Source organism: Lepisosteus platostomus, chromosome 24, assembly GCF_059453375.1.
Source record: "Lepisosteus platostomus isolate fLepPlt1 chromosome 24, fLepPlt1.hap1, whole genome shotgun sequence".
NCBI lineage: Eukaryota > Metazoa > Chordata > Actinopteri > Semionotiformes > Lepisosteidae > Lepisosteus > Lepisosteus platostomus.
In genome coordinates, this window is record NC_142634.1 from 15,096,288 (window position 1) to 15,119,676 (window position 23,389).

At 39.0% G+C, this 23,389-nt stretch overlaps 1 protein-coding gene and 1 long non-coding RNA gene across 5 annotated transcripts in view; one reads left to right on the forward strand and one right to left on the reverse strand.

Moving 5' to 3' along the window:
- ttc28 (tetratricopeptide repeat domain 28) overlaps nt 1-23,389 on the forward strand; it is a 470,745-nt gene that overhangs the window by 200,166 nt on the left and 247,190 nt on the right. The gene's annotated exons all lie outside the window — the stretch shown is intronic.
- On the reverse strand, nt 9,811-11,019 carry LOC148641765 (uncharacterized). Its single transcript, XR_015929870.1, has 3 exons — nt 10,830-11,019; nt 10,197-10,276; nt 9,811-9,967 (listed from the first exon to the last, which is right to left on the reverse strand). It is a non-coding gene; the product is annotated as an uncharacterized LOC148641765 (long non-coding RNA).

The following is a 23,389-nucleotide window of genomic DNA, read 5'->3' on the forward strand; positions in this document are numbered from 1 at the left end:
GTGAAAAATGGAGCTGTCCAAGGTCACATTTTCTGGTTGAACTTAACCTCTCAAACGTATCTGTTCTAGAAGGGCCAAGAATGTCCCTTTCCATTATGGCATATTTTCTAATTAGCCTGCAGGTAATGTGTGGATTACTCAATTAGTCTTTTAATCATTTTCTTTGCAGAGGCTTGACTGGCAGTGTGTGGTTTGGGACTAAGCTGCAGGTTAGTCAGGTTGTTCTCATTCACCTGTGGGTTTCTCTGGGATCCATTAATGACTGTGATTTCAGTCATGTGGCAGTCCCTGAGTTCTCTCCAGAGCCACAGTTACATTTCTGGTCCCATTTGGCAGCTGGGTTAGAGACCTTCATGTTAGTCAGAGGGAGGGTAGTTTTACTGGCACATGCTTAGTGATTCTCTATTTATATAACAAGGGTAGGGAGTGAAGCAGTCACTTTGGGAAAAAAGAGTGGTTTCTTTTATGTAATAAATTATAGCCCTTTACACCCTCCAATAACACAGGAAGCTCTAGGTTGGACTGACCCTGCAGAACATTAATAATAAAAATGTCAAAGCTGAGACGCAGGGAACTGAGGATATTATCACTGCTGACTACTCAGTTTTATCTGTAATCTCCAGTTTCTGATGAAAGAGTTGATGTGCTTTATAATGGGGAAAAAAGCCTTTTATTAATTATGTCAGGAGGCAGCACTGAAAATAATTAAGATCAGTCCAAAACCAATTCTGATCTACTACATCCGCTTTGTCTGGTCCCATCAGATATTGCGCCATTAGTATTCTCAGTTAATGAAAACAAAGCTTTTTAAAATAGTCCATGATTAACTTCTGGTTAGCATTGATACGTAGCTTTCACAACTAGGTAATCAAGCAGTAGCTGACCAAATATTTCAGTTGTTTTAATAGTAAATTTGTTTTTAAATGTGAATTAAAAAGTTAAAATAGCCTGATTGCATGTAAAACATTCCGAAGTTTAGCCTCCTAATGCCTTTGACTTAATTTTCTGTGGAGCTGAATTCTCAGAACCAGTAACAGCCCTAAATCACTGTGATATACAGTGTGTGAGTAGGAGCATTTGGGTGATTTACAATATTCGAATATGAAAACGGGGTATTTTTGCGCCACTAAACATGATTCACCATTAATTCTGTCTTCCTTCATTACAAATACAGACAGAGAGTTGAAATTGCTGAAAGTGCTTTTGGACTGATTACTGCAATAATAAAGGGACCTCATTTAGAAAATAGCATACATTTATAGTCCTGAGATTGCAAAAGAACGATTTTGCTGCACTGGAAAGTGTTTGGAGAACATGTGCCCTCGCTATGGATCTGCAGAGATGGTGATATGGAAGTACGCTGATGCTTTCCAACGTGGAGATGAGCCGGGAATAATCAGAATTTCCTGAAATGTGACCGATGAAGATAAGACTAAGAAAAAAAAATCTCGATAAAGAGCCACCCACTATGTGACATTTTTAAGATTTCATAATGAAAGATTTACTACTCCCAATTGTAAGAGTAAACAAAGGATTGGAGACCCTGGAAATCGTGTCTGATTAGAATGCTTGCGATGGAGAAGCCATGAAGGGTGAGAGGCGGCTGCTTGGCTGGAGAGACTCGTCTGCTTGCCAGCAGCCGTGAGCACAGCAATGGAGATGACTCAGGAGCCCTAGACATCACAGGGGCATGATGCAGCAGATCACACACTTTCTCAGAAATGCTCTGTAGCACATGGCGACGCACGGAAATGGCCAAGTATCTGCAAAACCAAGAGTGTGAGTTTTAATTGCAACATTGATAACAAAATAACAAGGTGACAAGATTCCTTTTTTTGGCAACACCTGAAATGACTGTAGCATTCATGTAATTTGTTTTCACCTTGGGCACCTTTACAAGTCTTCGGCTGACTTTGTGCTCTGTGCTCGCTGTTGTGTTGCCTGTCAGAATGCTAGGGCCCGGCCCTGCCTATTGATTTGCTGTAGCATGAGGTAGAGCTGGGCTTTAATAGTGTGCAGCAGCAGCCATTACTTTTTCACATTGCCAATGGAGGCCGAATCCCAGAGGCCACATTCTTTTTATCCGAACTCCAAATGTGTCAGAGGAAGCCGATGAGCAGAAAACAAGAAGCTGTGGTTTGTGTGACTCACGAGCCTGAAGCCTGAGTCCTGACATCTAACCCTCAGAGGAGCCAGGAAGTCCTTCAGGTTCTCTCTTTAAAGCTCATCCCTGTATAGGTGTGCTTCCTCCGCGCCCTGCCTTGTGATCTCGAGACGATTTGTTTACACACCCAAAACACTACTTTCACCAGATGTCAGTCTTCAGAGTGCAGGGCCTCGAATGTGTTGTGGATCCTAGCCTCCGGTGCTCTAGGATCAAAGTCCTCTGCTTCAGCTTTTCTCTCAAAGATATCAAATAGAAAACAAACTGAAATTAGTTGTTGTCCTTTTTTAAACATGCTTACATTTGCTGTTGTTACACATTACGTATTTCACTCGGATGTCTTTTAAATACCATTTAAATGAAGATTAAGCAAAGGAAACGACTGTATTAAGAGAATATGTAGACGTTTTGACAACTAGTGTATGTTGAATAAATAGGTTTTTGCATGAATGGCCTCCAAAATATGTCCAATTTTGTTGCATTGCATTGCAAATGTTTATACATACTCCATATTTTTTGAATGAATGTTTATAATCAGAACATTATAATTAAACTTTTTATGGTTTAATGCCATGGGTGGAGGATATTACTGTACATGTCAGCAAAAACAGCAGAGAAAAATCAAAAACTGTGGCAAACCTAAATTAGTTCTGGTGCACACGATTACTTTGGTAAGTTACACAGTTAAATGATCTTAGTATGTGTGCAACAATAGTGGTTCACAACTATAAAGATTCAATCAAGAGAACCAAAGAACTTTCAAAACAGCTAAAATTCTTTAAATCATTAAGCTGCTTGTTTTTCATCTGAAAAGAGTTTGCCTGTGGTGTTTATTGTTCATCCCTGCAGCCGTTTCTTTTGCATTTTGTTCCTGTGTTTTCGTCATTTAGAATGCAGTGTACACTTCTGTGCTTACTTTATTTTTAAATACTTCAGCAATAGACAATAGACAGTTGTACTTACTATCAGAAAATAGCTGTGTACTGGGTACAAACCGATCACAAGTACAGTGCCTTGAACTGTTCTATAGTCCTGCTATTTCAGTCATTACTGGTTTGTCATATTATTCTGGGTGTTTTATTCCTGAGTAAAATTAAAAAATATGAAATCACACATTTGAAAAGTAATATACTTTTTAAGAGGGTTTAATAGCTCATTACTATTGTTCTATTATTTGATGAGAATCCAGCCTGATTCATTCCTGTGACATTTCCTTAGCTTGACTGTAAAATGGGGCACGATTTTGGTGTTTAAAACTAGAATATGATTTCAGGAAATATTTTTTAGACATATGCTATTTCTGTTTCAGTTCTTCAGGAGAAATCTGGCAGCTGGGAGCAGAGTCCACCATTAGCATCAGTGACTGAGAGTTTGAATTTAGGGTGTCAGTGTAAATGAAGCAGAAATGAGGAATACCAATCTTCAGAAATGACATATTAATACTATGTAGGATACTTAAAGGAATAATGTATTTTGTTAGAAGATCTGGAGAACTCTCCAAAAATGTTAATATATTCTGGCTACCATACTATTGTAGACCTTATGAAGCTTGTAAATATAAACCTTTCTTTGGCCAATCATAACAACATCATTTCACTACCAGAGGCCCTGATTAAATCAAAACTTCAACCCACCCACCAATCACTAATTCAAAAACCCAGTATTTCATGGTGGCTTTGTGCTTGCTGGAGGCTAGTTGTCTCTGTCCAATGGAAACACACCATGAAGTATTGGGTTTGAGCTTGCTATTGGTGATTGAGTTGAAGTTTGATTTAATCTTGGATATATTTGACTTCACATGGAGCCAGTTAAGAGCTATGAATTTGGAAGATATTTTGTTGTTTGTGCATGACACAAAAGTTGAAGTGATAGCATCGTACTTGGTAATTGAATTTTAATGATAAAGCTGGAATGTATTTAGGAGATGTTCTTGGAAGACTGAAAATGGCATTTAGAAATTTGCAGGCTGTAGAGGTATCTCACTCCTAACCTCTGCAGTTAAAAGCGTCCATAGTTGTGAGGAATATGCTTATAGTTTTTCAGATCTGTTGTGTCAATTCTATACATTGCACACATGGAAACTTGGAAACAAAATGGTCAACATTTGCCATTATTTAACTAAATGTTCTGCCAAATTTTTGCAGAGAGAAAATTCCACTCTGTTGTGGAGTAGCACACTAAAGGCTCTAGGACTGGAATAGCGTGTGTGAGCAGGTGTTTTAAATGAAGCCAATTTACACTAAACCAGTGCCAAAATATACAGTGAATGTGGCCTTTTTGGAGTCAAACAGGACTCATACCGAAAGTCAATTTGACCTTTTTTTCTTCCTTTGATCAGACTTCCCTCATGCCTTTTTAGTTTGACAGTTTAGCAAGTCAAGGCAAAGTTCCCATGTACGTTTTGTAATGTTATCTGATTTGCCTGTCTTTTGCCGCCAACTGTCGTGGTACTTTTGGAGCAGTAACTTATTTGGCAGGTTTCAAGGACAGAAAAGGAAAGCACTACCTCTTAAATATTTTTAGGGAAATGTTGCATAAAATAGCACATTTTATTTTGCTTGGTGAAAAGCAGATCACGCAACAACACTGACTTGCTGCCCCATGCCTCATACCAGATATCATTAGCTGAATGATGTGACTGTTTTAGATTTGGTGTTGTTGGTTAAACTTACTGACTGGAGTAAAATTCTTTCATTCGTTTTTATTTTAGTATGCCGAGTGTATCCGCTCTCTGATAAAGCTTCATAGAATGGACTTTTGTGTTTTGTTAACCATGGTGCCAGGTGGTTTCTACCTCAGAAGAAAAATTGTTCAATGCAGTGAGGCGTAGCTACATAAATAACCCATGCCAAAAAAAGATCAGACTTTGGATTCTATACAGCTTTCGTGTCTCGTGTTGGAACCCTTTTCCCTCCTATATCAATGTGCCTGGACATGCCCCCCTGCTGTGGGATGAAACGTTGACCCAGTTCAGCTCTCTCCTGTCGGAGAGGAGGAGGGGAGTGTCAGCTGTTTTCTTTCCCACTGTTCAGAGACCTGCACTCCCAGGACAGCCAAGCAGTAAGTCAACTGTTCAGCACTCTGTAGACCTTGGCTTGTCAAGACTGTGAGGGCTGAAATTTCAACTGCACAGTTCCATTCTAAACTGCAAATATAATAAATGCATTTGTTATGTTTGCGGTTTATTTCTGTCTCATCCAGGTTCTTTCACATGTCTTTCATTGGTTTTTCATGTCCAATTATATATCCGTTATTGCAAAGCTTCATGTTGTTGGTAAGGGCTGTGGCAAGCTGATGCCTATCCTGCAAGCATAGGGCACAGGGTAGGACTGCACCCTGGAAAACATGCCTGTCCATCTCAGGACAACCTGTGAAGATGATTTACAGACAGCAGTTACTGTAGTCAGCATGTCTTTGTGATGTGTAAGAAAACAAGTAACCAAGACTCTTCTGAAACAAGGGAGCTGGCATCTTGCTTAAATGCAGCAGGGTACTTGGGTTACAGAAAGGAAGTGTGTGTGAATGACTTGTAGTAAAATGTTTCAAGCCTTTTGCCTAGATGATAAATCACAGTTAAACAAGTCATTAAATGTTGTTTTTTAGTTTATGGAAACGCGTTTTCGTTTGTTGGATGTGCAGCTGTTGATTTAGATTATAGTTATTCGTTATTCATGAGGAGAGTTTGATCTAGTTCCTTACTATGTTTTTACATTGTTATGATGGAGTTAAACTTGTGGGGGCACATTATTATTTAACAATAATAATAATACTGAAATTTAGCCCTGCCTGGTGATGTGCAGTACTCTCTCTGCTCCACAGACGTGAGATACTATGATACCTATTGTATTAAGGGCAGATTTAGGTAGATCAGATTGTAGAAATTGTAGTTAATTTCTGCAGATGTAATGGGACCACTATAATTATTGTTTTTCCCTAGCCATTTTTGCACAATCCTATTTGTTTTTTAAATGAATGTCAAAACATCCGGGTTTAATACTTTGCTACTTTTATGTAAATGATAGAAAATCCCTTGGGTTAAGGGCTGGCAAATTTTTCACAAACCTTATTAGAACAGTGTTAATGTTAATTACAGGTTGAGTATTTTTTATCGTATAATGTTGTAATCTAATTATGGTTTGCCGTTTCTTGTTCTATAAAATGTGATTTTAACTACTCCCCCAGGAGTGTGCACATTTGCCTTTCCTGAGAGCACGATCTCAGGCTCTCAGAGAGCCTCAGTTTCCTTTATATCATTTTAATGTTAATCAGATAATCCCAGAAAATTGTGCATCAGTGAATCAGGGTATTTATTATCTTTTTATGTTGCATGTCTTAAGTAAAATAATAAGCTGGAGCCTCCTGGAAAGATAATACAGTGCATTGCCTATTGTTTAAAAAAAAAAGATTTCTGAGCTGCAGTCTTAACTCTTTATGTCTCGCAAAAGTGTAGGACAGTAACAGTTTAGAATCAAATATGAAATCAGCAGGGAACTGCAACATTGGTCAGGCATTTATAAAAAGTACAGTATTGTTCTCTTGTCTTCCTTACATTTCATGTACACCTTACATTTACTGTACACCTGTGATGATTAGTATTAATATAATAATAGAACAGTGCTTCACTTTATTTATGTGCATAAGATCCCTCTGATTAGAGTGTGAAAAAGCACACCTTTACATTAAAGGTTTAGATTTATAGTGTGTTGTTACTATGTAGCGAGTGGCAGTGTAGCATAGTGGTTAAGTCTCTGGACTAATGACTGTTAGATGGTGGGGTGGAGTCCCCGTTACAGATACTGCTGTTGTACCTCAAGTGAGGTATTTTAAACCATTTGCACCAGTCCTCCCAACTATATGAATGAGGACCAGATTGCTGGGTGTAGGCTGTGCGATGGACTGGCGTCCCACCCAAGGGGGAGTCTCTATGTGCTCTATATTTGCTTAATGCCATGGAAACCTGGATTGGCTCTGGACCGATGGGTCACGATGGCTGGAATACAGTACGACCTACAGTATGTACTGCCATGTACCAGTCAAACCCAAGTGTGCTGGTTCAAGTCCAGGGTGTGCCACACATATCACAGCTGTAATAAGGAATCCAGTGTTTTGGATGAGGAAGCAATTGGAGTGCGAAAAGTGAAATAGTGAACGTATGTTTCTGTTTTGTTATCCCGGGGTCCATCCTGGGAAGCATTGGGTATGAGGCAGGACGCATGTACGGGAATTTCTTCTGTGACGCATAGCCAAAAGCCTGCTGGCTTGCTGGTCGGCACACAGCTGTCTAGCTGTCCAGGTGGGGAGAGCTGGAAACCACCTTCTTCCAAGTGATTTTTAATAACGCAAAAGGGAACACAGAAGAATTGTACTTTAAACAATAAAATAAATGGCATATTCCAACTCTGTGCTGTAACATGGGGTCACCTTTGTTGAGGAAGGATACTCTTTTGTGTGTGTTATGCAGGAGAACAGCAGCCAGTAATAGTATAAATATATACTGCAGTCTGTGCTTGACTCAAACATTGGGACTTATTGTGTGTGATTTGCTTGTTGCCTGACTGTTTACTTCTTAATTAAAAGTTATGTCAGTTAAAAGAAACACTGCTTCTTGTAGCTTTGTTTCAGAATCTGTAACACTTTAAACTGATAATTGTTTTCTCATTGAGATGCGTCAGAGAGGATGTGGCTTCAGGGTCTGTATCACAAAAGAAATTCCAATTAGGTGTGCAAATGCACATTTCCTTTGTCTAAATATAAGGAGCAAGGAAGACTCCTTCTGTGGGCACTGTGGCTGAGCCAGTAGAAAGGTGGAAGTCCTAAACACTGGCAATCCTATGGTTAATGAATCTTTTATGTTGAGAAATGGGAACAGTTCAGCACATTAGGTTGGTGAACTATTTTTTGACTAGAGACCTTAGCAATGTAATTGCAAACAGACGCTCAGTTTCTCTCAATCTGATGCTCACAGCAGCTGCAGAGGGGAGTGGGGCTGGCATGCAAAGGACACATGGATCTGATTTGTTCAGTCGCTCATTAGTTTGCCTAAAAGGTAAAGTAACAGATTTTCACATTGCACCGAAATATTTTTTTCTCCCAGAATGGTTTCTCACAGGCTCAGTGGTGCAGTGGAAATAACTTTCATGTGATTGTACAGATTTGTCTTTAAGAAGCTGTTTGGAGAGTTACTTCTGCGTCCTTAGCTTTTTTGAAGTTCCAAGGCAGACAGACGTCTTGTGACCTAAAAGAATCCGTGCTCTCTGAGCCAGGAGGCTAATATCCTCCATGGTGAACTTAAAGGTTAGGTCGCACACTGAAAAAATAAAATATTGAGTTAGTGCTTTTGCAGAGGCATAACACACATTTAGATTCACACTCAGCTACAAACATGGAAACAGAAACGCCTTCTGTTTCCATGCTTGGTATGGGATCCCACTTCAATTGCAAAATGTTTTGTCCAAGATGGAAATTTTAAGTCTTTTATGCACATAGTTCCACCAGGAGACATGAGTAGAATGCTTCTGATCACTCTGGCTCTGCCTTGTGCTGTCCCAGTGAAGAGCTGTTTGAGAGGTTAGGCACTGACTGACACACGGCCAACATGTTTTTCCACCATTCCAGCCATTCCACCTTAAAATCGATTCAACCTGTCTGATTTGTTCTTAAAACTCCACATTAGGCATTTGCAATGTCATATACAGTAAATGTCCAATAGTGTGTCTGCACTGTAAATGTCTATAAATGCCATGTTTATTGTATCTGCTTTGGCAACGCTGTAATGCATTGGTCATGTCAATAAAGCCCTTTGAATTTGAATTTGATTGTTCCCCTATCCGTAAATTTAATAAAGCCAGAATGGTGATGGAAATTGAAGGATGCAGCAGTTTTTTAGCCTTATGTTTATTATTCAGCCAAACAAACTAGATGTACTGAATGACTTCCTCTTCTTTATAACCTTTGTTATGCTGTTTAGATTTTCTCTGTTCCTGTAGTGCGGCAATTTTTCTATCCTGCATATCAAGGCATTTTTTGTGAACTGCTCTGAGAGGGTAAAATTGAAAAGGAAAGAAACTTGACAGCATTCAAAATCTTGGCATTAGTTGCCAATCATTGAAGATAATTCTCGTATATCAAATGCCAAAAAGGTAGTTTAATGTGGCTTGTGAATGTTTTGTCGTATCTTATTTCATGAGAAGAGTGGCTCAGGTAGATACTGGCAGGCTGAAGTCTGAAGGCAGGAGATGCTATGCTCCATTGTCAAAACGACATGCTAACAGGCTGAGTATAAAGACTGGGTCTCATTGTACAAACATGTTAGATGGATGCTAAGATAACAGTGAAACAGCTGCCAAATTTGCAACTCTTGAGTCGAGTTGCCAGTGTTAGTAATCATGCAGACCTCTCCCTTTAAGCATAAGAACAGTTACAAATGACAGGAGGCCATTCAGTCTATCTAACCCATTTGTTAGTTAGTAGGTTATTGATCCAAGGATCTTATCCTGATGTTTTTTGAAAGAACCCTGGGTATCGGTTTCAACCAGATGACTGTGCAGCCTGTCCTGTATTCCCACGGTCCTTTGGGTTAAGAAGTTTCCCCTTTTCCCAGATTTAAATGCAATTCCACAAAACTTCCACAGGTTTCTTCCTCTGGGTCTTGTTTCACTGTTTATTTTTAACAAAAAATACTTTTAACATGCTAAACTGCTTCTTTGTCTGAAACATCTTGTTGTTTAAGTGCTGCGATCACATGGAATGTTAGCGTGTGATAAAGTGCAGGGCAGTTCAGATCGACCACTCTGTCAGGGGAAACTGCAAAGGACAGGAAAAAACAACAATAAGAACATGCTGGCCATGCTTTCCAAACTCATGTGCTGGGCTAGTCATCTCTTTTGCTCTCAGTTCGTTTATAGGCCTTGTCGCTATTGTTTTCTTTTTATCATTCTTTTTATCTATTGTTTTCTTTTTATCATGAGGATTATTTTTAAAGATTTCAGTAATTACCCTACGATAGGAAAACTAAGGCTTTGGGTGGTATCACCTTGCTCTGTGTGGTGTTTCACGCAGTCACATCCAGGGACACAATTGCCCCTTCGTTTAATCTTTTGAAGATAGAAGAACCTGTCGATATAATATAATGGGGAAATGAACATACTCAGCAATGAAAATCATTATCCTTGCCTTTACTTTACAAACACATTTCTTACAGATAGTTACAAGAAATAGATGACAAGGAAAATCCAAACAGTTGATCTAAATTAGGGGGTACACTCCTATTGCCTTCTGGTCCTCCTGGGTCTGGAACCCGAAGTCTCAGCATGTACAGTATAACCACACAAGGTGAGCAGATCATTAACACAGCAATTTAACCTGAACCACACAAACAGATGGCTTATTATCTCAAATGAAAACTCCTTAAAAATTGACATATCGAGGAGCTACACAATTATATAAGTTAAAACATTATGTAAGTTTAAATTAAATATATTAAATGATTATGTATGATATATACACTGTATAACTTACATAAGTTAAAATGTTTTGTTGTGTACAGTTCAACATGGGAGGTGTTAAGATTGCTTACAGGCATCCTAGATTACAAGGCTGTGAGACCACATGTGGTTTTACACTGTGATTTCAGTGACTGTGCTCCAAGTTTGCAATAATGACTGACCTTGTTTCAGCTTTCAGACTTGCCATTGTATGTGCTGACCAGGAACATGCAGAGTCTGAGGTGCTGCAGGGGCAGTGCCACACAGCCCGTGTGCCCGTAGAGCAGTCCAGAAAGAGGCAGAGCTGGAGGGAAGCTCTGTAGATCAGACAGTTCATGTCATGTCTTTCTGCTGCAGTATGCTGGGAGTCTGATTTCCTTTCTTCAGACTGAAAGACAGCGTGGAGCCTGCGCATTTTTCTCTCATGAGGAATGTTTTAAACAAAACCGGTTTATGTATTTCTGGAAGCTGTGTACCGGCAGAGTTTTAGATCATTGCAACAGATTCTTTCTAAGTTTGTTTTGGGACTGGGAAGGAATGTAAAAGACCTGGAAAGCTACAGTATTATGGGTTGGACTCCACAGTGCTCTTAGGGGCAGTTTAATTTGTCTGGGATGTTTTTTTTAAATCTGTTTCGGCACAGTATTATCTTTTTTGACATGAATGGATTATAATCATTTCAGTTTTCTATTGACATTTATACTGTATGACGTCTTCATTTGAGAAATGGTAAAACAGAAGATGTTTTGGTTCAGCTTTGTGACTTTTTCTCGTAAGAATGAGGTCTCATGACTTTTTTAGTGTTTTTTTTTGAGTGAGTCTGAGTTTGAAAATAAGACACGATACACTTCAAACCCTCCGTGTTCTTTATAATCCCACAGAAAGCTTTTTTCCAAACTAGTCTCTCAGCTCTTACGCGGCTCTAATCAGAAGTGCAGCAGGAAAAGCTGTGTTTTTGTGGTACAGCACTTGATCTCGCCCTGCAAGCGCATGTGCTTACTCAATCACTGTACTGCGGGCCAGCACTGACAGATACACACTGAGAAGTGGAAAGAGACTTCATGCCAGGTATGCCACACACATGGACATAATTTAACAAAAGTGCAGGAGATTATTTTACATTCCCAAACTTTTGCCTTTTTAGTTCCATGTTGATGTGTAGAACTGTTCTGCTGGTACTAATGGAAATGATCTCCTGATGATTCAGTTCTCTAGTGTCGGAGTGTTTGTCATTTTGATTTTCATATTCATTCAGGAATTTCTAACATTAAGCAATCACTGTTTTCAGTCAAGAGTAAGTAACTTGGCTTGTTTTTTTGCATGCCCCATAATTGTAAAATTTTCAGCTTTTTGGTTTTGTTTACTTCCAGATGTGCAAAAGTTTGGGTGAGTGTGTTTTAATGTTTAGATGGCTGGGTGGTGGGCATACAGTACCGTTGAATAACATTTTAATTACAACATTATTTTTTCCCAGGAGAAAAGCCTGCTTTCTAGTTTCATAATCATATTCCATACAAAGGAACAGTCGGCCCCTGAAATGGATTTTGAATTGACTAGTTTAAGTCATTGAAAAGGCTGACATTACCTGACATTGTGCGGAGGGATCCAGGAACAAGAGGGATCATTTCACCCCAGTCTGGTGTTGTGTGAAAACTGACAGATCTGCCTTTAATATTGTATAATTAATAGAATTATGAAGGGTGACTTAGAGGTGCACTGGTTAGCATTGCTACTTTGCAGCACTGGGGCCCTGGGTTCAATTCCAGACCTGGAGTGCTGTCTGTGTGCAGTTTGTATGTTCTCCCTGTGTTTGTATGGGTTTCCTCTGGGAACTTGCACCTGTTGTTTGTTGAGATATGTCAGTAGGCTTTGACTCCTTCAGACCCTGAAGTGAAGGAAGTCATTAGAAAAAGAGGATGGATGGAATAGAATTTTATATTGATAATTGTTGCCTTCAACTTGATTTCCAGTTTAACATGGGGATCTGCTTGCTGGAAAATGTTTCAAACCTTGCTCAGTTTTAATCTCCTCAACATGAATTCATTGCTGTTCTTTGCCTGAAATGTTTTTAATATTGCAGACATACTGTACCACTGTTAAATTATCTCTTGAAAGGTGGGCCTGATTGGACTTTGAGGATAGTCCCTCTGAACAAATGATTTGGATTCCAGTCAGACATTTCTCAACATAGCCAAGCTGTATATTTAACTATTTAAAACATAAATTATTAAAGAGTAGAATGCTATGAGATATCAGAGAATCTGGTGAAAGGCACGCACCCAGTGTTCTGCATTTCCCACTTCGGAATAAACAGTTTTGGGGAGCTAAGATATTGTGCTTTTGCCCCCTTGACCACTCACATCCTTGAAGCAGACCGACCTTTAAGTATCAAATGAGCTCTAGGACTGAATCTGCAGCTGTTACAGTTTTTTCATAAAAGATATGTGTGACCAGACCAAAAAGAATATTAAGGAGAGGCTTAGCTGAAAATAACTTAATACGTGTTTATAAAAGTGTAATAAGTATGTTATAATGCCCACATAATACAGTAAAGAAAACAGAAATTAAGAAATTTTAAATAATAAAAGGCTGTTCTGCCCATTGTAGTTTATTATTCGAAGGATAATTATTTGGGTTTTCAAGGTTCAGTTATCATAAAATTTAAATTAAAAAAAAACTAGTAAACAAATCTCTTTACTTTGCGGGTTTAAGAAATCATTTAAAACAACCTGGTAAGACTGAAAAAATTTGAAGCAATTGGTGCTGCTCAAATAATGAAAAGTCATCCTACAGTGTGTTCATATGTTCTTTATCAGGGAAAGCTGATTTTATGCAGTATTTAATACCGACTCCACTTAGGGTAAAATGGTGCCATCTCGACCTTGGTCTTAAAAGTAACAGTAAGAGTAAATTGGTCGGAAATTCTTCGTTTGCAAAGAGTCTTGGGATTTTTCAGTCTCTGCTTTTCCTGAAATGATTTAATTTTTTCCTGGTAGTTTGCATTGCTCCTCTCTCTCTCTCCTGCGGGGTTCTCTTGGGAGACGGTGTTGAAATGAAAGGTTTTACATGTTAGCTGAGCTTAGACACATTAAAGCCTTCTTCCCCCTGGTGACTGTGAGGGAGAAGAGAGTCTGTCAGACTGCTCAAGCCTGGAGTTTGGTGTACACTCAGCAACATCTTACTGGGCTTCTGCATAGTTAATTAAAAGGGGAGTAGGAGCTTTCTGGGTGAACAAGGGATCAATATGAACTGTTCTTGAGCACATTTTTTACAGATGTTAGTACTTATAATCTTCTAAGTATTACAGAGTGAGATTTAAGAGTTGTATATCACGTTTGCCTTATTTATCTATCCATTCATCTTTGTCCATGTGTCAATTTCTGTCTATATTTCTCTCTGTAAGTCTGTCAGTTTGTCACATGTTAACCTTTTGGAAATCAGATTCAAGCAGCAAGTACTTACAGTGTTTAGTGTTCCATTGCTTCATCGCGTGCTGCGTGCAGGTCTGTACTGTATATGCCTGTCTGACATGGGCAGTGCCACGTTTTACTCTCTCTCACAAATAGAGCAATGCATGGCTGCCACCGACAGCCAGGAGAATAAGTGGTGTATGGTGGCTCTCACAGGGATGCAGAGCACTTTGTTTTCAGCAGCTGGGAGATCCTGTTTGTGTGGAAGAGAAAGCAGTACAGCAGTACAGCGCAGGCCAGAGAGACAGTGGTGTTGCGACAGATGGAGCTAGAGCCTGGTGCGAATGGACCTGGGTTGGAAGGCTGTGCCTGGCCAGTGGATCCTTGTCTGTGCTTCCTACAGGCAGGGTGTACCATGGGATGCGGACACGGTGTTGCAGGACAGTAACACATAGACAACCCCCAGAGCCCAGCTCCCTGCTGGTAACGCAGACTGGTAACTGTGTACTGATCATTCACAACTTCACGCCACTCCCAAGAGTCTAGATTTCAGTGAAATGTTTTTTAGCCATCATTTGCTTCATGAATCGGTTGTGAAAATTCAAAAAATAATTCCAAATGTGCTATAAGCCAAGGATGCTACAACAAATTTGCAGTGTAATTCTGGAGTATTGACAATGTTAGGTATATAATTATGTTTTTAAGATATAAAACGTGTATATATAACATTTTATATTTGTATAGCCAAATAAAAAGTGTATTTTATTGCTTAAGATATTAAAAATTAAAAAGAATTGATCTTGCATGGTTAAAAATAATTAAGTCCAGACCTGGCTTTGTTGTTAAATTGAAAAATCAAAAGAAAAACAGATATCAGGATTTAAGTTATTTATAAACTGTTAGTTTTCAAAGAGTGGTTAGATGTATATTTATTGTTATACCCCAAAATACCATCTTTAATGCATCTATTTTCAGTGTTTTTTGCTGAATACTAATCTGTAGTCCTTTTCCATGTCTGTTGTGAAGATCCTTTGTGTTAATTAATAATTTAAGTTGGGTTTGGCAGTTAATAGGGGGCGGCACAGTTTAGTGGATACATTTTATTACTCATAGCTGACCGGTTGTGGGTTCGAGTTCCTGCTGGAGACACGGCTGTTTTACCTTGAGTGAGGTACTGTCTTCTGTAGCCCAGCTGTATTTATCTGTATCTGTATTGGCCCACTGATGTTTGTACCGGCTGTACAGCTGGAATAGTCCACCTCACTGCCATCAAACGCCTCTCCTTGCTGCTTGTGGGTGACTGCTGCTGTCCACATCTTTGGCTGCTACACGCTTTCTTGTGTCCTAATTGAAATGCAGCTCATTTCCTTTCTGCTGATTCAGTGTGAGGTCTTTCAATTAAATTAGCAGGTAAGAGAGCAGACATTAAATCTCCTGCTACTGATATTCCTTTTCCAGGCACGTCTCCTCCTGCATGTGCCTGGGGTCACCTCGTGCTCATTGTCGGCTCTGTTGTGACTCGATGCTCTGGGTGATGGGGTTTCTACCGGAGCTTCAATTCAGATGTGTAGTGCAGGCCAGTCACGTCTGCAGCGTGGCTTCAAGGCCTCGGAAAGCTGTTCTTTTTTTCTCTCCGTCACACGTGCTTGTCACTAAAGGTGTACAAGAAGGTTTGTGTATTCTCTGCTTATTTTGCTGATGCTGCTTTCAAAATGACTCTGCTCTCTTGCAAATGTATGAAGGGTTTGCACTCATGAAATACTGATGGCAGTAATTGCTTACTGGCAAACAGCTAGGTGAAAAAAACAAGCAACATTGCTTGCAATACTGCAAGATATTCAGAGATGTTTTTGTCTTTACCCTGGGGTATTTTGCTCTGCAGTTAGACTGCAGGGAAAGTCTCTTCCAGGCAGTGTAGGAATGTAGGTATCCTATAGTGTCAATGTAGGACTCTAAAATCATATATGCTTTCGAGAAAAAGCTATAAAACATGCATTGACCTCTCTAATTCATCTTTGATTGTGTATGTGCTGTGTTATGTGCTGCTGTCTGGTTTGGACCTCTTCGCCCGATCCTAACAACTGTGTTTGTTGTCTTCAGTTGTAGTTGCTTTGAGATGCTCTGCACTAAATCATCGTCCTTTCTAGCGCCATTCTTGAAGAAGTCCCTGCTCTTCTCATTTCTGTCATAGGTGGCCAGTTGAGAAACCAGACACACCCACTTTTTATCCGTTTGAAAATATTTTGAACACATGTGAGCAGTTGATGACAGTTAACTGCTGTGAATTATCAACATCCAGGCGAATAATTACACTTTGTAAAGTCATCTTGAAAGCGTTGTAATTGCTAAGGCTGTTGCTTTCACTGGTCCTGTGGTTCCAGCCTGGGAGCTCTCAGAGGCATGACAGATGAGCCCCAGGTAGGACAGGAAAGACTCAGTTTCTTCTCATTACTGGAATTGACTTTATACCATTAATGCAGAATCTGGTGTCCTGCAGTGATATTTTGAATATTTCATTATTATAATGATATCCAATTCATTATAGTTTCGATAATTCATGCTTGTACAAACAGGCAGGGTTCCTGGTTGAAGGTGACAATTTGAAGAGTCCCTTGGGAGGAAGTGTTTTGGAAAATCTTGTATTAATAGTCTTTGTGATTTATAACTTCAGTACCATTTCTTTGTGTTTTGGAATGATATCTTCATCATAAACATAGCATTTTGATTTGATTTGATTTCAGACTACTGGACACTGATGACACATCTGTGAGATACTGGGATGCTCTGTTTAGAAGAAAAACTATGAATTGAGATTATAATAATACTAGTACAATTGGGGTTTAATTTATATTAACTGAATTTTGCATGTAATTACTCCCTTGTAGCAAGGCAATCTTTAAAACAGAACCTAATTAATTAGTGGTGTCTGCGTCCTGCAGTACTTTGTGGCGAAAAGCAATTGAAATTTATTTTAATTTAAAAATTCGGTCTAGAATTTTGCCGTTTTTTAAAATTTTGTACTGAGGAATTATTTTATTTTAGAAGTGATAGATTTTAGTTGTAGAATCAAACCCATCCAGTCTTTGCCATGGATAATTGTTTTAGTACTCTTTATGAACATTGTTTGAAAATGGATCATGAGATTCTGGTGTCTGTGCAAAAAACAGAGAAATGGAGAAAACAAAACTTTGAACATTGAAAGAATGTGCAGTGTGGCGTTTTCAGTTGGCCTCTCATCCTAGGATCATATACCCCATATCTGGTCACATAAGTCACAGACCCTAGATGCCCTGGGTGACCTGTCTTTAAAAATCCTTCTAATGCCACCTTTTCAGACAATTGACATAGTTTAGCAGCTGATTGTCTGATCACCTTATACACCTTCTTTTGTTTCTGTTTCTTTAAACAAGTAGCTAATCACTCCCTTCTCTTTCTCTTTTTTTTTTGCCTGGATTTGCCCTCCTGACCTGACTTACGTCTCTGTCCATTACAGGTAGGTAAACATTTTTTACAGGTGTATCTCAAGGAATATCCACCCCGTGACTGTGTATAGTAAATGCTATATTCTGTATGTACGGAAGCTGTCAGCTGCTTTATCATGCTAGAAATGACAGATTTTTAGAGGAATTATCCAGATAACACAACACAGAGTTCAGAGTTTGATATACAGTAGTCATAGAAATGAATGATTAAGTGATTGATGATTGGGTTCTTGTACTGTAACTAGATAGTCTAATTGTCCTTGGCTGGTACAGTATGTTCTCCTAGATAGTTCCAGTCTTTGTCTTGCAGAGTTTGGGCTTGATCTAAATGGAGGCATTCCTCCATATATAAAGCAGTGGAAGCTGCACAACAGCTGAGCAGGTACTGATGCTGGTGGTTTAAGCGACAGCCTTCTTAAAAAAAAAGATGAACTATGAGGACCTGAAGGTCTGTAGCCTCTTAGGGAAAAAGAGACGATTGCCTGATGAGTATAGAAACATAAACTTTTCCGAAATGTGAGCACCATGCACAAGCTTGTCAGTTAAGGATATTTAAGGTCTAATTAGATGGGAATGTCATCAAGTAGCTATGTTATCTTAGTCTGCTATGAACAGGGCACAGTATTACAATTAAATTGAAATGGATTGTGCTTTGTGGTACTGGTGTTATGGCACTTTGCATCTTATTATTCATGTGGTATTTAGAAGAGAAACTTTACAAGACAGAAAAGTCGTTTTGTTCACCTTGCTTTTTTACTCTTACTGTAGCTTACTGAGCGAGCCTCTTCGTTAAAGGATCCCTGATAAAAGGTTACAGTGGAATGCTTTGTTTAAAGAACAGTAAAATGTAATGTATGATGAAGGCTAGAGAGAATTATGAGAAAGCATTGTGCAAACTGGAAAGATAGGGAAAAATGCATGTATGGCAGGATAATGTTATACAGGTTACTGTACACTTACTTCCTAATCTCAATCTGCAAACTGGCTTGCACTTTGAGTCTTTTGTTCTTGATTTTAGTTGAGAGTTCAAGAGGTCTTACTAACTGGCATGTTGTTTTTCTTTATTTTAATTTCACCTCTTCAAAACGCCTTTTTTACCAGACTTTTTGAGGACGGAACCTCATCAGGATTTGTTCTGAATTTGCTCCTGAATTGTAGTTGTTGAACTTGGAATGTTTTACCATGATGGATGCCCCACTCGCTGTGCTGTTACTGGGTAGTCATTGAACTGCTGGAGCTTCCCAAAGCACAATCTAACTTAGTGTGGCTGATGATTCAATAATACGCAGTTTCATCTGCAGCACTGCAGTCACATTGAATAGCATTGTTTGACAGCACTGAGGAAAAACGATAATTCTTGTCTGTCTCCAGCTTTATTGCTGCACAACTGGAGGTTAAACAGCCAGGTTGTGCTATTTCCCTTTCACATTGTTGGAAACGAGCAGGGGTGACATTGTTATGGGAAAGATGACCCATCCTGTCTCTTCTATTTTTTTCCCCGAAACACGGTTCATTTCTGCCTTGTGCTGAATACTTATCTGATGGTGGTTTGATTGACAGCAAAGGCAAAAATAAAACTCTCTGGTGGAATGGTTTCCTGATGTGTTCTTCCACATATAATATTGTCTTTGTTTTAAGATTTAATTATCATGTATGTAAGAACTACCCTGAGACATGTATTGATTAAATATTTATAATAACCTTAAAGCTGACTGTTGTCATTGACTGTTGTTTTTTTTTATTAAATCTCTGGAGCATACTGAGACCAGATCAGTCAGGTCTCAGTATAATAGCAGACATAATTCATCTTCCTAGTCCTGAGAAGCAGAATATGGGGAGCACCTAGTGGGAAACCACTGGAGCCCATGAAAAGTGTCTGGGGCTCATTGGTCTTCTTGCACCACAGTGTCGTACTCGGGTATAGCTAGCGGCATGTGTTGCACGTCTCCTGCTGTCCACATGTAGGAAACAGGAAGCATACAAACAATGAAAAAGAGCTCAGCTCTGTCATGTCTGCCTGTAGTACATCAGGGATGTGGTAGTTAGAAATCTATTCCAAATATTTGTGAAAAACTAGACTTCCAAAATATGGGGTTTTGTGTATTAGTTATGAAAGCAAAGGGCAGGATAATCAGAAATTCTTAAAGGTTTTATTTTAGCTCACCTCTAAATAAAATATTTACTTAGAGACCACTAGACGATTAGAAGGTCACTATAAACCTGTAATAATGAATGACTAATAATTTTATTAGTTGTTGAAAAGACAGCTTTAAGGAGAAGCAGAGAATGATCTGAACATGTTCTGCAGGCAGCCAGGAAAGGCAGTCTTTCCATTGTTGAACTCGTGCGTTTGGCAGTTAATGAGAAAACCAGCGGGAGTGAGGGAGGAGGAGGAATGATGATATACAGTACCTTGATGGTGCTGGTGCTGATTCTTGTCCACGCGGGGACCCCAGCCAGGCCATGTGGGGGCCAGGATGAGTAAATCCTACAGTATCGTGGAGCCCAGAGACCTTGGAGATAAGGGGTGCCCGATTTCCTGCTCGCTTTTCGACGGACTTTGGCACAGCCGTAGAAAGGGGTGATCAGATCCAGTTCAGAGCAGTGGGAGCTGATGGATGATTTGAAGAGGGGGCCATGTTGCTCTGCTCCATTCTTGTAGATTAGCAAACTCTCGACCAGAATTGATTTAAACTAATTATAACAAGCTGCGGGAGAAGAAAATTGCTACCAGTAGTTTAAAACCATTTCCTCTTTTACCACTCCCTTTCATGTGATATAAATAGGGCAAGTGCAGTACAGCGCAGCATTTGTGTAAATTAGTCAGATGGACAAGATGGCTTTAAAAGTAGCAGTGGACTTTTACTTACACATAAATAGACCTCTTCAGAAACAGAGGCAGGCAGAGAAACAGTAAGTCAAAAGCTGATAGTATAAAAAAAAATCTTCACACTAATTAATGCCAGCTGACCTCTGCTTTTAGGAGCATCAACATTTCACTACAGTTTGGTTTATGGGGTGATGTGGCATTTTAACAATCAGGTGTTTTTACTTTAAAACCTGTTAAAGGATACATTTGTATCATTTCGGGAGTCTTAACCATATTTGTACGTGCAGTCTGTTTGTAGAAAAAAATGTGACAGAATGATGCAAAAAAGTGAAATATAAAATCACAAAAAAAGTATTATAGTAACATACAGTCGAGTAGACATAGAATTTCCATTCTTGGTTACAGTATAAATATCTCAAAGGGACTACTTTTGATTGTAGCCAATTTAAGAACATAAGTTAAAATGAGAGTAGATAATTCGGGCCATCTGGTTCTTTTGGTAGTGAATTATAAACATAGGATCATGTGTTGTATAATTTAAGGACAAAACGCCTAAGATGTTTCCAAATCAATAAAATGACCTCAGATGGCCAAACGTCAAGTGCAGTCAGTTGAACAACTGTCAAAATATTTACTGGCAAGCAAATTCCTTAGATCTTATAGGAGAGTTTGGAGAGTCTAGGAGTTATATGAGAGATTGGAACCAAGTGTTTGCACTGAACAAGGTTAAAAAATGCTTGTGCCTGGAATCACTGAATCGTAACATGGGTATCTGTGAGATTGGTGTGTGAATAACCCTGGATTCGTTTACATCTGTGTTCCACCGATGTGAGAGAAGACATCAGTAGAGACCAAAGAGTTCTTCCTTGTGAGCTTTATCCATGAACATATAGATTCTCCAACGGTGGCAGCGAAACCTGCCTTGAATCCTCTTCGCTCAGTTAACGCTTGTAGATTTGAAGTGTTTTCCACCTTTTATTAAAAGAATCTAGAAGAATAGACGAGATGCTCTGACAAGTGGAAGCACAAATGTGCCCAGTGCAGGCACTTCAGCGGTTTCCCATGACTGGACAGCTCTTGCAGCCTTGTTTTGAGCATGTTTCAGTTGTTATTGCTTTATTCCCTCAATATAAAGTGGTAAACAAAGAGATTTTTAAAATGAAAACAGCTGGCGTTTGTAGAGCCTGAAAGAAGAAAGGGATGAACTGAAAATACAAGCTGCTGGAGTGAGGCAGAATCTCTTGCACAGATCTTGGACATTCAACAAAGAGAATGAGTGTTCTTTTGGCACTTTTTAGGGAGCACTAATAAGTTGAGGAAATTAACATTCAGTATGAAAGGGAAATGGTGAGCCTGAAAAATGATACACCCTTTTGAAGTGTACCCTCTGCAGAGGGGTCCAGAAAATAGCGGCACAAAAGCCGAGCTCTTGGCTTGCTTGTCTTTGCTAAACGAACAGTTGTCCCAGATTAAAGCTTCTGAACTGTGTTAACATTTTTTCTTTGCTGCATTTTGGATCACAGCAAGGTTTTGTTTTGGCTTTTGCTTTTGCATTATTTTCTTTAATCTTTCTCTGTCTCCCTTTCCATTTTTGTTTTCCTGAGAACCTCCACAATCTGCATGTGGTTTAGTATTTTTTTCTGTCCTGCTCTTTTATTAATGAGTGCTTGTGAACATTACCCTCATGTTACCAGCAAACTGTGGTTGCATCTTCTTGTGCTCCATCCTTCAGATGTGACACCAAACCAAGTGAGAGTGACTCTTCAGTATCTGCTGTTCATAAATGTGTTTAGCTCTATTCTCTGTAAAACATCTTATACTGTATGAACTCACCTGTTTTTTTCATGTCCCGAGGGCAAAGCAGACAAACTGTTGTCTTTCTAAAGAAATGGGTTATATTGATAATACAGTATTATGAGAAATAAACAAAGCTAAAGTGCAAAATCCTAAGAAGGCTAGAAAAAAAGTTTTTTTCTGTCAGGTACGCCTTCAAATCATGGCATTATAAACCACATCGTTTTTCCTCATAAATGAGGGATTTTTAAAAGGAAAGTTAGTAGCATTGGGAAATATCAACAGTTGGCTTTAATAATGTTCAATTCCATAAAATATTTCCATAAAGAAAGAGGTTGATGGTGGCTCTCGGCAGAGAATTAGGCCTAATTACGACTGAGGTCTGTGTACAGGGCTGCATGCTTCACTTATTGTGGGTGTGAAATGTAACTCTGTTTATTGTGTGGTTTCTTAGTTTGTGGACATTTTATTTGTCAATTTGCTGTTTTTTAATTTATTTGTTTTGCTTTCTGTTTTTCATTATTATCAAACTGTTGTCGTGCACTTTATCTTTACATTGAATCTGCTGCCTTGCCTTTTTGATGCTGCTATCATAGTATCTTTGCAGTTTTACTATGGTTTTACCTCACTGTTGCTATGGTTTCCTATGTTTTTAATAGGGATTTTTAATGGGGAACGTTAAAAAGCTAATACAGCTGAGCTTTACTATACCGGACACAGAATAAAGATTATTGGCTTAAATAACATATTCCTTAGAAACTTCTATATTAAGGAATCCTATACAGTATGTCTTCTAGTATCTTCATCTATTATCAGCCTTTTGCTTAGGATCAAGAGTAGAACTGTAGGTGTAGGTGACACCTATTCTTAAAGAAGAATCATTGTGAATATAGCTGCTTTTTGATTGCTGTTTCCAGGCTGGCTTGAAACAGACCTGGTTTCTGGTGCCTATATTATAACTAAAGTAATCCAGACATCCAGTTACATCCTTGATGATTCATTATATTTCTGAACGGATGTGTATAAACCTTAATTAATACATGAAAATAGTTCAGGTTTTGTGTTTCTATACTGTAAAAGCACTGTTTTTGTGTGCCAGTTATCAGACATCGTCTCAAGTAATGTGTTTATATTGCTGTGAGGGTTTAACATCCATCACGCTCATTTGGTACCTAGTACTGACACCAGCAAGAGGAATATTGTATTTCCTGAGTGCATGGCCTGTT